Source organism: Sinohyriopsis cumingii, chromosome 1, assembly GCF_028554795.1.
Source record: "Sinohyriopsis cumingii isolate HCF-2022 chromosome 1, ASM2855479v2, whole genome shotgun sequence".
Lineage (NCBI taxonomy): Eukaryota > Metazoa > Mollusca > Bivalvia > Unionida > Unionidae > Sinohyriopsis > Sinohyriopsis cumingii.
The window spans coordinates 61401438-61413212 of record NC_142961.1 but is presented as its reverse complement, the minus strand read 5'-3'; positions in this window follow the sequence as shown (position 1 = coordinate 61413212).

Genomic DNA, 11775 nt, shown 5'->3' with positions numbered 1-11775 from the left:
AGACAGTTGTTGTCAGCTATTTTCCTTCTACCGCCTACGACAAAATAAATCCGATCATGACCAGCGAAACCAGTAAGAACTGCTTCGTTCTATTAGTAAGCTTCGCAGATGACTCTTTTTTTTTTTTTTGTCAAACAAAGCAACAAAGAGGACACAATATAAACTTTATTTATCTGTTAAGAGTGAAATATGTTCAGTAGACAAATAGATCAGAACAAACTGCGTTTGACTAAATTCCGTACTAACGTGACTCAGGTTTTAAGTAATTAGGTCCGGGAACATGGCAGCAAACTATTTTCGTGGCTTTCTAGTAAAAGTAGTAGCAGCCAACACACCACACCGTAACAATAAAGCCACGTCAAACGGAGAGCCACGTTATTGACATTTGATATTGTATTGCTGATGTGTACGCAATTAAAAGCTGAAGAGACAAATGAGCAGACGAAACGTTTGATGACGTATATCATGATGAAATAATTAACGATTTACCGTCAAGGTTGTTTCGATGGCTATAAGTTGCATCGTTTGTCCGCTAAGTTTCAAAAAATATATTTTATTAATTTAATGCATACGTCAATCTCCTCAATCAGATATGCGGCAGATATTGTTCTAAAAAAGAGAAGCTTACTGGTGAATGCAGCAGTGGAAAAAATCTAGTTAGCGTAATCAAAATCGTAAGATTTAATTATGATGATATGTTGGGCCATTTTATATATTTTTATATGTCATTACTATTATTATTATTATTATTATTATTATTATTATTATCATTTATTAAGGAGGAACTTAAAAAAAGCAAATCATTACATTACGAGCAGACATAATTTTAAATACATATCAGTAAAACGCACTGCTACAATTTTTTTCTGTTTTTATTTCAAACTCTTTCACTTGCATTGATACTGCACCTATTACAGATAATACTGAAATGTCTAAATGGTAGATTGTAACATGGGAGTGCATATTGTTAGAAACAAACATTTACGAAGAAGGTAGAACAAATGGTTCTCAACTGGCAATGATGAAACTTTCCAATTTTTGTTTTCCGTTTGGAAATAATCCCCGAAAACAGTACTAAAACGATATAAAATATAATATTGGGACGTGCGTTCCGTTTGGAAATAATCCCCGAAAACAGTACCAAAACGATATAAAAATATAATATTGGGACGTGCGCCGGGTGATCGACCTTCTCTCTCGAGAACATTTAAGTTTTAAAAATAAATATAATAAAAGACGATCTATCCCTCCCCTCAGGGCAAATATAGGTCTCATAACATTTGACATAGATTTTACAGATAAATCCATTGTCATGCACCTGATAAAATTCAGTGTATAGAAGCATACTCATTCGATACACAATAGTACACATATTCAATACATAGAAGTACACATATTCAGTACACAGAAATACACATATTCAATACATAGAAGTACACCTATTTAATACATAGAAGTACACATATTCAGTACATAGAAGTACACATATTCAGTACACAATAGTAAACATATTCAATACATAGAAGTACACCTATTCAATACATAGAAGTACACATATTCAGTACATAGAAGTACACATATTCAATACACAATATTACACATATTCAATACATAGAAGTTCACATAATCAATGCATAGAAGTACAGATATTCAATACACAGAAGTACACATATTCAATACATAAAAGTACACACATTCAATGCGTAGAAGTACACCTATTCAATGCATATAAGTACATATATTCAATACATAGAATTACACATTCAATACGTAGTACTACACATATTCAATGCACAGAAGTACACATATTGAATACATAGAAGTACACATATTCAATACAGAAAAGTGCACAGATTCAATACATAGAAGTCATCATATTTAATTTATAGAAGTACACATATTGAATACATAGAAGTACACATATTCAATACAGAAAAGTGCACAGATTCAATACATAGAAGTACACATATTCAGTACATAAGAGTACACATATGCAATAAATAGAAGTACGCATATTCAATACACAGAAGTACACATATTCAATACACTGAAGTACACATACTTAGAGGTGCACATATTCAACACACAACAGTACACATATTCAATAAGTAAAAGCAAACATATTCATTGCGTATGTAGAGGTGCTGGTGGGTGGTTTTGATTGGCGAATTTATATATTCTTACAAAGTGTCCGCTTTATTCAGTTCTCGTTATCTAGGAGATGATCGCCCTCGGTGTTATTGCCCGAATCGAGTAAATATTAATATAAAGTGTGAAACTTAAAGGTTGAATAAATAGAGATCTGAACAGATATGTAGAACAGAATGACACGAGCCCCCGTACATGAGAAAAACAACAACAATTATTTAATCAATTACATAAACAACCGTGATAATACATTACATTAGGAAGTTATACTTCTTTTTGAAATAAATCTTTCACCGAATTTCAAACACAAATATATTTATATAAATAGCCGATCTATTTAAATGATACGATTGGTTCATCAAATAATCGAGTGAACAATCAAAATCATTGCCTTGTACAATTTCATAACCTGCTTATTCCGGTCCTCTCCAGCTTCACAATGGTGGTTCTTCTAGGTCCTTTAGCTTTTTCCTTCTCCAACCTCCTTACTGTCTCGCCTATTTTCGGTCCTCAAACTTCGTGTGGGTAGGTGGATACGTAATTACGTAGATACGTATATACTTGGATCCGTATGTACGTAGATACGTCAGTGGTACTTCAATGGATACGTCAGTGGATACATCAGTGGAGCTATTTCCACTTTTAAAATAAACAGAGAAGCAACCTAAATTTTATGTCAGTTGCCCTACTGGGAACAGATCATTATTCACTTCTCGTTATGTCAGATATCGTTCTATCGGAATTCAAACATATACAAAAGGCCATCTGGTCAAGCTAGACATGGCATACCATAAACAAAACATAGTTTCATAAGATTAATGTACTTCCTGATGGCTATTCCATCCTGACTCACACTAACATAACACAAGAATAACAGTTCTGTTCTCGTCTCAATTACACAAATGTCTTAACTACGTTATTTCCAGCGAATACACACATTCAAGTCTTTATCATACGTGAAATCATCTAAGATCGGTGAATTCACACGGATTCTCGTAATCATATCAACTAAAGTAATGCATGAAATTCTTAGATTCCTATAACATTCAAGACGACAAATTCAAACAATTCATCAAACTTATATAAAGAAGATCATTGTACGAATTCGGATAGATGAACTCAAACACAGTTACACTCATATCAAGAGAATTGACCAACGGATTTAAACAAATAAATTCACACAAATCATTATATTGGTATCAACAAATTACATGAGATTGACACAGATACCTTGTGCTTTCAAGCCTTGTTCGCTTCTACCGCCGAATTGTGTCCGTCGAATTTCCCGACATCAGGTCCCTTTCACAAATGTTTTAGATATATGAACTCAAACACAGTTACACTCATATCAAGAGAATTGACCTACGGATTTAAACAAATAAATTCATGCAAATATAAGCAAATAAATTAAAGAGAATTTCTTCTAAATTCAATATCTGAGTTTCTTATATATTTTCACTCTTGCAGGAAAAATGCAGACTGTTTAGATTTTTCGACGAGTGTAAATTTAAAGCCAGGAAATTTCGTGTGAGGAAGCACATAGCCAATCAGGATTAAATATATCTACTGCCTTTTATAAAAGGCGCCAAAATCGCGGTCAGCCTGGCTTCTAGATTTTCAAACATGATTCTGGAAATCTCAGCTCCGACAGTTCCGATATAAAATTGAAGTTAACATTCCCTTTTCTGGTCGTCTAACGGTTAAATGAACGAAGGCTTAATTAAGAATCACTTCCTCTCCCGACACAGACATTAGAAATCATTGTAGTATAGCGATTTAACAAGCACATGTCCTCATCAATCTAATTAATTGTTCTCTGGCCAAATTAATGTGCTCTTTATAGATCGACAGAAATTTGCACCCTTACAACGTATATTACACATATTCAATATACAGAAGTACACATGTACAATAAGTAGAAGTACACATATTCAATACACAAAATTACCTATATTCAATACGTAGATGTACACATATCCAATACATAGAGGTACACTTATTCAATGCATAGAAGTACACATATTCAATACACAAAAGTACATATATTCAATATACCTAAGTGCACGTAATCAATACGTAGATGTACACATATTCAATACACAAAAGTACACATATTCAATATATAGACGTACACATATAAAATGCAGAGAAGTACACATATTCAATACACATAAGTACACATTCAATACATAGAAGTACATATTCAATACACAAAAGTACACATATTCAGTACACATGAGTGCACATATTTAATACGTAGAAGTACACATATTCAATACATAGATGTACACATTAAATATAGAGAAGTACAAATATTCAATACACAAAAAGTACACATATACAAGCACGCACATTAGAATTATATTACTATTCTGAATGTAACATTTGATTCATAGTTGACGGTTCTCGCGAAAATCGTTTAAAGGTTAAACCAGGTTATACATATAGTGAAAATGTAAAGATAATCAGTTGAAGTGATCAAGGATAAAAGTTACAATTGTCTCCATTCAGTTTCTTGTTTCTTCTTTTTAACTTTTTTTTTCTTTTCTTCTGAAGGACGGTATCACGATGATGACTCTTGCTATTTAAAACCGAAGAATAACATTGGCGCCGAATGTAGTTACCAGGGACGGAATCATTCACTGAATTGAAGAATATTGTTTGCTGTTAAATGGAGACCTTAATCTGTAATGGGTAAATTTTCCTGACAAAACAAAACATACGAAGTAGCTTGATTGCGTCAGTTATGGAATAGTTCGTATTGTTTTTAGCAAAATTTGCCAGTACGGTGTCAATGGCACAAAGTATTTAGCTGCAAAAATATCCGCCAGCTATTTTTCTGTCAAACAATAGATTAGAAACGTAACGTACGGCTTGCCGAGAATATGAAAGTATACTATTTCCCCTCCCCCACCATCTTTGATTCTATAGCTTAAATTAATCAATACCGTAATTACCGTTTAGTGACTTCACATCTTTCGGCCGTTTATCGCGCGCGCGCGCGCGCGTGTGTGTGTGTGCATATGTGTGTGCGTGTGTGTAAGAGAGTAGTATGTTAATGTTTTGGAACACATATTTAACTATGAGTCTTCCTTTAAATATTTTAATTTGATACTTCAAGCTTCGCTCCATTACTTTCTTCTCCAAAGCTGTTATAAATAATACAAGTCAATTTTAAAGTTCGTATCATATGTCCCATAAACTATCATGTTACAAATTATTTTTTAAAAATAGAATATTGCATAATACATTTATTAGTTGGAATTAATGCAAAAATAATGGCTAATATGTTTATGAATATAAATTTTTTTTTGTATGGAATGAACAAAAATTGAAGGTCGGACCATAGACTGAAAGTAATACGCGATCACAAAGATGTGAAGAAAGTGCAGGTCAAAATCAATCCTCTTATGAAACAGACACAAACTATGATAATAAGAAAGGATGGTTAACTGACGGTGTGTAATACGGTCTGAAAAATCAGTCGGCGTTTAAAAATAGACAATAGTATACGCCAATAGACTAATGCAAAGTTAGACAATTGTATTCTGTAATAATCTAATGTCAATAGGACAATATTATGCTGTAATAATGGATAATAGTAATAATGGATCATTCGATGAAAACCCGTTAAATGAATGATTATTATTACAAAGCATACATTGTAAGTCCATAGGACTAATAAATTGGACAACGGCGAATTACCAAATAGTTACAGTTTTATTTATTTTTGCTTCACGGGCACATACCGTGCGTACTCTTGTGTAGGACGAGTTTAACTGCAAGCATCATATACCCTGATCTGCCGGCACATTATGCGACGACATATCAGGGACAATGATGTTTGTTTTAGTTCTGATTACTCCTAAAGAACAGCACAGACCCAGACCTGACAGCGCATTATGGTCTGAGCAGATTGCAGTTGGACTCGGCCTACAAGCGAGTATAGGCCGTTAACACCATTTTTATAGCATCAAAGCGTGTAATGCAGTTTTTTTTATGCGTTTTCTACTAGTCTGATTTTGTCGGCATTATTATCAAACAAACGGCTTTATTTATACATTACATAAAACAATATATATTGCATACCGTAATTTGGATTAGATCTCAATTGTTTCAAATTATCTAATTACAACATACTACATAAGGAAAACTGCACAAGAATTATTGTCCTATTTTAACAAATTCAAACAAAGAATGAAATATGTTTCTGGCTTTCTACAGGATAATAAATGTTGCACATACTGAGGAAAAGGCTGCAAAGAATATCAAAAAAGGCGTGAAAGCGGATATGTTGGGAAATTATTTTGGAGATACCAAACCATGTACAATTCGAAGTTTATCGTTATATCTGATACAACCCATTTTAAAATACTATCTCAAAAGAGTTAGAAGGAGAACTAATAAGGTATTGGAATAGCGTTTCCATCCATGTGCTATTTAAAACTATTAAGGTTGATTGTAATGATATCCGATAAATAATATCTATGATATTGTTTCTCTCATACATTTTTGCATCACACGCGTAGAACAACGGCTATTTACGTTTTGGCAACTGGAGAGGTTTAAACCAATGAAATTGGGCAAAATAATAGGAGAACTTCCGACATTTGTGCCATTATATATATTTCAGCAACGTCAAACGAACGAACACACAAGCAAAATCCCTTAACGGTAAATTAAATTGCAGACATTAGTACATGTCATATTTGGTCTGACATGTGGCATTATGTCCCACCCAGTCACATTATATTGACACCATGATGTCCCACCAAGTCACATTATCTTGACACCAGGCTGACCAGTACTGAGTGCTGAGCGAGGCAGCTGTTATTTTTTAAAAGTTTTTGGTATGATGCAGCCGGGGTTCGAACCCGCGACCTCCCGCATCCGAGGCGGAAGCTCTAACCACTAGGCCACCTGAGCGGTCGTTATATTTGGTACTTTTGTCATTATATGCTATAGTTGTTGTATTGTTATATGTTGTCATTACACGCTATAGTTGTATTGATATATGTGCATTTCCGTTAGATTTGGTGCCTTTCTCATTTTATTTATGTTCGAAGTTTATTTTGATTATATGCAGTGATGACGAGTTAACTCACAGATCGTCGGAACTTGACCGAATGCCACCGAAACTGGGTTTAGTCAAATCCAGGATAAAACCCTACCTCATATAATAGTCATTAAGACCCCATGCCTTTGGGTACACTGAAATAACGTTGTTACTTTTATCTGAAGTCATACCATCGAAGAGAAATGCCTTCTGGCTTTGTTTTCGACCAGCATGATTATATCATAGCAGCCATGTGCCAATATGACTACGCCATTTGTGTTGTGGTTGTTGTTGTTCTAGGGTTTAACGCCATTTTTCAGCACAGGATAGGCTATACATGGCGGCCAGTATAACTGGTGGAGGAAGAACCCTGGAAAACCCACGGAAGAACCACCGACCACGAGAAGCTACTGGCAGGCTGTCCCACGTACCCACGCTAGCCAAGCCATGGACTCGAACCCACGCAGACAGAGGTGAGATGGCAGTGATCCGGAACGGTGAGGGCTTTAGACCACTCGGCCACTCGGGGCCCCTCCATTTGTGTTATTAGCGGACTAGAAACTGAATCATTGAACAACCATTAAAGTTTGATTGTCTTTAGGCTAAGAAATAAGGCAATAGTGAAGGAATTTTTGGGGAGTATATCGATCAATCGATCAAAGTATTTTGGTTATATTAGTATAAGATAAATGCTACTATTCCACAAGACGGTATATATGGTTCGAAATGAAGTAATCCGGCAACTTGTAAAATCTAGAGTTAAGCTTTCCAACAAAATTTTCAGGGCATATCTGATTAACAGTAGATATTAGACTGATCAGGGCCATTGCAAGTTTAGGTCTCACTGGATAGTTTTGTATTTTGACACCCCCCCCCCCCAATTTTTAAGGTAGAAGGCATGAACCTAATTATCACAAGCCTAGCATTTGTAAATTAACAAATAATCTAAATCTATAGTGTGGTTTAGATTTACTTTGAGTTAGGTTTGGAAATAGGTTGGCTTGTTGGTGATTGCCTGTCACAGTTAGATCAGCATTGGAGGTCAGATGCGTAACTTGGGCTGCAAATGAGCTGCCGACTTGGCTTACGTATTTATGTGTGTCTGCTACAGAGGTAAATATCTAAAAATCTAGATGGTTGAGGGGTGATGAAAAGTATGCTAATTTGTTATAGTACTAGTGAACTTTATTCATGCATAAGGCACATGCTGATTCTTTTAGCTGCCTTGTCACAGGAAAATATTAAAAATAGCTATTTCTTGTCAAAAATGAACGTAAAATTTCAGGGTTGGTGGCAGTGTTGGTTCAGTCTAAAAACCACCAGTTGCATCAGGAATTAACCTGATTACTGCAGTCAAAATCTCACATGTATGCTTTCAATAAAAATCATTAGTTTGTTTTTACTTGTATCTTCAGTGTAAAATTATTCTCATTATTCTGTAATTGGTCATTGTTGGATGAAAATTCACCAGATAAACTGTCCAGTGAGACCTTATGCTGGACGAAACGGCGCCTAGAGCGAGGTTTGCCTTCTGCGCCCCCCCCCCCCCCCGTCTGCGAAATGGCGCCCTCTGGTGGACGTCCGTATCGCCCGCCCTTTACTATGGCCAAAAACTGACACAAGTTTACCTTTCGAAGTGTTCATGGGGCTAGTCATCATGCTTGCACTATAACTAAACCAGGCACGCACGACTGTCATTCATTATTCGAACGGGCACTGAAGAGATATTCAGCACAAAAATCTAATGTTGATGATTGTTCCAGAATGTAACAAAATATATTTGCAACCATCAAATATTTTATAAAATAAAACAGGTTGAAAATATTTTATTTACATGTCATGGGTCTACTAGATTGAGAGGTGGAGAGAACATCTTTTTAAGTGATTATTTCAGATGGATCATTTCAAAGCGTAAGAATGTTACAGGTATTCTCTTCTGAACGCATTATGTCAAAAAACGTCAATGAATGCTTTTGTTGATACATGGATGACACAAAATGAAGTGCTAAGCACAGTGTTTAGTGGAACCCTTTTGCATTTACATATATAGGTTACTGTTTGAAACATGTTCCTCATAATTCTACAACTATAGCACCGAAATTTCGTGTACCCATAATGTCATTGTGGATAATTACGAGATCAAATGGATTTAATGCGTACCGAATAGCATTTAAATAACCGGCAAGTGATACACATGGCGCGATATTTGTTCCAGAGTTAAGAGTAGCTAGGTAAAGCTATGAGTGGACAGTTTTCGCAGGCTCTCATTTCTGTCAGCAAAGAAAAGGAAAATTTTACTGATAACGCCCATTCCTCTTCTCCCAATTAACACAAGGTGATCAACGTGCGAGGTTCGAAATTTGACCCCTCGACTATTCCGTGTGAATTTTCTTGTACTGTCAGCGAGTTCAGACCTTTGTACATTATGACAACGTAAAGGAGAATCTGCCAACTTGTCATATTTTTATGATTTGGATATTTTACTGACATTTAGTCATTTAATCATACCAATCTCTGAGTAAAACAGAGTACTAACAGCAAAGGGAGGGGGAGGGTTTTAAATATTTCGTTACACATCACAGTACCTTAATACGAGATTTCCCCCTTGTTTCCTGTCTTGTCTGCTTGGACCCATAGTTCTGAGGGTATTCGCTTCCGGGATGTCGTGCAGTAAACTGTCATAGTTGTTAAGGGTTGGCAAATTCTTATTGGTTATAATGGTTGTTACTAATATATTCCAGTCCGTAGTAAACAGAAACCCACCAATAACAAATTAACGTAGCCCATTCCCTTGGTGATATATCAAAAGTGTATACACTCACAACTTAATCCAAATACAATTGATGTTTGTACATCATCAATCAGGGAAACCTATTCTGTAAATCGGCGAAAAAGGTTCGATGCAGCAAGCAAAAATCAATACGATGAAAATGTGCGCGTAATTCCTAAACTCTTTAAAATTCCAATCAGTACCTCAAATCTATGTCGCAGTAAACGGTGCTAAGTTTGTAGCAACGCTTATTATCATCATTGGGTCTCACTGGACAGTTTATCTGGTGAATTTTCATCCGACAATGACCTATTGCAGAAAAATGAGAAGAATTTTACACTGAAGATACAAATAAAAACAAACTAATGATTTTTGTAGAAAGCATGCATGTGAGATTTTGACTGCGTCAATCAGGCTAATTCCTTATATAACTGGTGGCTTTTATACTGAGCAAACACTGCCGCCGACCCTCTCATTTTTACATTCATTTTTGACAGCAAATGGTTATTTGAATATTTTCCAGTAACAATGCAGCTGAAAGAAGCAGCATGTGCCTTATGCACGAATACAGTTCACTAGTACTGTAACAAATTAACATACTTTTCATCACCCCTCAACCATCTCGATATTTAGATATTTACCTCTGTAGCAGACATACGTAAATACGTAAGCCAAGTCGGCTGATCATTGCAGACCAAGTTATGTATTTGATCTCCAGTGCTAATATGTGACAGGCAGTGAAAATGTGTTACATGCAAGTCCCCAAACAAGCCAACCCATTTTCAAGCCTAACTCAAAGTAAATGTAAACCACATTACAGATTTAGCTTCTGTGTGAATTTATAAATACTCGGCTTATGATAATTAGGTTCATGCCTTCTACCTTAGAAATTAGCGAGGTGTCAAACCACGAAACTATCCAGTGAAGCTTGTTTCGAATAAATTAATACAAATATGCCATAATTAGCCCTTACACCGGTCCGCATAGGTATATTATTTAGTCTATTCGTCCATAGATGTTATCTAAGGAACTTATTCATGTTTAACTTTGTATTTAGCATTCTTACTCATTGCAGCTTGCGACATACAAATGAATTCTTTTTCGTAAAATTAATAAAGTACACAAATCACAATTTATAATGTAGATATAAGAAGAAAAGTTGTACTTTGCAATATTTATCGAATAAATTTATAGTCCTCTAACATGGCCCTCTAACATGGCCTGCCGCATTACAAATCGCCACCGAACATAAAACTGCACGTGGTATTCAAGCGGGTAATGCAGCTCCTCTTCGTTTCTTTGTTTTCACAATGCTGTGGTGTTTTGTGGATTTTTTTTATTGTTTTGTGTGTGTGTGTGTGTGTGTGTGTTGTTGTTGTTGTTGTTGTTGTTATAACGCAATTGTTCTACAGATGATGGGTTATACATGGACTCAGATCACAAGTACTTTTCCTATATGGCCTCTACATTTGTTTCCATCAACTGAACTTTCACTGTGTCAAAAAATCCTAATAAATCTTATGTTAATCTAAAATGCCTTAAAAATGAACTCATGGTGAAGTACTTGTCATGGTTTATCCGGCATATGTTTTTTAGAGGCTGGACTGTAAACAAAGCAACGTGCGATGGGTCACATATTTCACGTCTGAAGGATCATCAATGCCTCATTATTCACTGTTGACTATCACCGAAATATACACATAAAACCACAACATAATGCACGAAATTTAAAGAATGAACAATTACCTTTAAATTGTTACTAATAATGATTAAATCTAACTCTTGTGTCACCACCAGTCTG